Genomic DNA, 3,664 nt, shown 5'->3' with positions numbered 1-3,664 from the left:
AATCTGGACTATATTTTCTGTACAAATTCAATTATACAGTCAACTTATTGGGGTCTTATTTTAATTACAAAGTATCCAGTTGCTATTGTTCTTATTCTTATTCTTCCCTTCACTTCTTTCACTATCTTAGATTCAGGAGTACACACATAAATAAGTAAGGACTGGTAAGAAGAAATGAATTGAGAATTCTTTATACCCTTCTTTAGTATCATAATGGCTCTGCTTCATCTACCCTGAACTGTTCCAGAAGAGCAGGTCCCAATAGTAGAGATGGGGCTTCATCTGCTTAACAAGAAGGAAACCTAGATGAATGACACAGACCTCGAACTTCAACAGAGTCTTACCATTTGTGAGTCCCATCTCCATCACATGTAAGAAACATTTGGGATGTGGAATGTGAGCATTTAAAGAGGACTTCTGACATAGCATAGCTGAGAAAGAAAATTCTTAAAGATTGCTCCCCAATATGATAATAAATAAATAAATAATAACTCCACACAGCAAAGCTCTACAAAGTACAGTCATCAATCTCCAAGAAATATGGGAAAGATGTTATGAAATGTGGCACTTTTCTACAGGGCATCTAAAGAACTCAGTAATGTTTACATAGTGACACTAGATACAGTGCCATATTGAACTAAAATACATAGCATATACAATACAGTATTGTATTCATTGGTATTTTCCAAACAATGCCCTTCACAGGACCATGTTTGCAACTTTCCAAATCTATCTTTCTAACCATGTCCAGAATGTATCATGTCTGCTGGGCTGGCATATAACTGTGATTCATTGAAATGTGTTGCAAATGCGATTTGTGTGGGAGTCAAATAGAAATTAGATTGGCCCCAGCCCTTATATCTATATCTCTATATATACATTTGGCTTTGACATTCATCAAATTACCCTGTCCTAACAAAGCTTTCTTGCACAAAGTAATCTCAAGCGACAGTGCATAGCAATGTGTATAATATGAAAGGAGTTGAATGGCTAAGTAGTCAGCTTGACAGTATCGCTGAAATCTTTTATTGCATATATTAGAGAGTTAAACACTGAAATCTGCTTTTCCTTTGAGACTCAATAACTAAAGAAAAAGGCAGGTTTGCTCAGGATTAAACTGGTTTTCCTTTGTTTTCTTGCCAAAAAGAAAAAAAATCTTGATTAGCTTATGGAAGGCAAAATTTGCATCTCTATGCTTACAGGGCTAAAACTCTTTTCTGCTGGAAATCCATTTTCAGAAGGATTCTCTTGAGCTAGATATTTCATCCCAGTCTTCTGTCTCCCAAATTAAAAACAACTTTATTTTCATTTCTGACTTTGTAAATGAGAATTTCATCCCCTTTTATGAGAATGACTCATATATGAATCATACACTTCAGGGAGCTGCTGAATTGAAAAGACTTTTTGTTAGTTGTTTGTTTATATCACTGCAAATGCAGCTCTTACACCCAACCTTGCTCTTCTGGACGTGTTGACCTCAACATGCTCACAAGATCAGATTAAAATAAACTGTAGTAGGGACAACAAAGAATAGAAAGGAACTGCCGAGGCAGTCTTGTGGCCAAAATAAGACTATGTTGTAATACATACAACTCTTTCATGCTCTATATCTGGAAAAACCTTGAAATGGAATTTGTTCTTTGGGAAAGTTTTTAGGGAGTTCTTTGGGTAAATAACTTTCTAGCAGTTCTATAATTTTCAAGAATGCTAATTTTCTCAATACACTTATATTTAAATCAACAAAAATGCAAGGTACTTGATGATCTTTGTTTTTCCTTCCTTTTCTGAAAGGAGAAATGAAAACATTGCAGCAGCATCAAATCTGGCATTAATTAACATAGGAAATTTAACTAGGCGAGCTCTGGTATCTTAGTGGTAAGCAGTTGTGCTGCCAATCCAAAGGAAAAGAGCTAAAGTTTACTAGCTGCTTCTAGCGGGAAAAAATGATGGTCAGTCTCCTTTGCAATTTACTTATTCTAAAACCCACAGGTCAATTCTGAGTCAACAATGCATAACAACAACAACAATAAATGGCACTTACAAAGAACCTTAGTGGTGGAGTGAGTACATATCTGGGACTGCTAATGGATTTATAGCCTTGGAAAGTGGATTGAGAGGGTCACTATGAATCGGAATCTACTGGATTGCACAAGTGAAAGTTTCATGAATTTATTTTGTCATTGAGTATCAGGTATTATTGTTGTTATGTGCCAACGAGATGCCTACGACTCATAGTGACCCTGCATAAAATAGCTCGGAAGCCTGCCCTGTCCTGAGCAAATCTGACTGACTGCAAAACACCTATCCCCTTTGCCCTAGTCACTGTATCAATTCATCTCATCCGGGGTCTTCCTCTTCCAAGCATGATGTTCTTCTCCAAGGATTGGTCTGTCCTGGCCGCATGCCCGAAGTTCGGAAGATGGAGCTTCAAAATCTTAGCCTCCAAAGAGAAAATTGTTTTCACTTTGTCTAAGACAGACCTATTTGTTTACCTGGTGGTTCACGGTATGCTTAAGACTCTTCTCGCCAGCACCACACCACAGCTCAAAGGCACCAGTTCTTCTTCTGTCATTCTTAATCACTACCCAGTTTTCTGATGCACAGCAATTAATTGCAAATAGCATGGCCTATATCAGGTGCACCTTAGTTTCTAGATCGACTTCATTGCTTCTCAGTACTCTGCAAAGGTCCCTGACAGCAGATTTACATAATACAATTCATCTTTTGATCTCCTGATTGTTGGTACCAAGAGTGTTGTGGAGCTGAGCAAGCTGTAACTGTTAACAACCTCAAGCTCCTACCCATCCACCATGGTGCTGTCAGTTGATCCAGTGATGAGAATCTTTGTCTTAGTGAGGTGGAGCTTCAATCCATACTGAAGACTACAGTCCCTAGCCTTCTGCAGCAAGCATTTCAGATCTGTCTCAGTTTCAGCAAGCAAGGTTGTGTCAACTGCATAACAAAGGTTGTTGATGAGTGTTCCTCCAATTCTGATGCCACATTCCTTCTTATAAAGCCCAGCACCCCAAATGATCTGTTCTTCATATAAATTGAAACTGTATGAAGACAGAATGCATCCCTGATGCATTCCCTTCCTGATTTTGAACCATGCAATGCATTGTCAGCTTTCAAATTTTACCAGATCTAATGCAATCAATTCCTCATGAGTCACTCTTCTCCCATAATGATTTACAGCTTTGGAAACCTAATGGACATTTGCCATGAGTTGGAATCAACTCAATAGCAATGGGTTGGATTTAGAGGAACTAAGTTGCAGCAAAATTAAGGAATTTACTCAAGCTCACACAAAAATTCTATGGAGTCTTATCTCTATACCTTTTCAACCTGTATGCAGAATAGATTATCTGAGAGGTAGGCTCTATGAGGAGAAGTGTGGTGTCAGGATTGGTGGGAGATCTATAAACAATCTGCGTCATGCAGATGACACAACCCTGCTTGCTAAAATCGAGGAGGACCTGAAATGCTTGCTGCAAAGTGTCAAGGCCTGCAGCCTTCAGTATGGATTGAAGCTTAATGTCAAGAAGACAAAGATTCTCACCACTGGACCAATTGGAAGCATCAGGATGCATGGTGAAGAGATTGAGATTGTTAACAACTTTAGTTTGCTTGGTTCCATGGTCAAGACTCTTGGCATCAGTATCCA

This window comes from Elephantulus edwardii, unplaced genomic scaffold (assembly GCF_000299155.1).
Source record: "Elephantulus edwardii isolate Elephantulus edwardi_28Jun2011 unplaced genomic scaffold, EleEdw1.0 scaffold00076, whole genome shotgun sequence".
Taxonomy (NCBI): Eukaryota; Metazoa; Chordata; class Mammalia; order Macroscelidea; family Macroscelididae; genus Elephantulus; species Elephantulus edwardii.
This window is presented reverse-complemented; position numbering follows the sequence as displayed.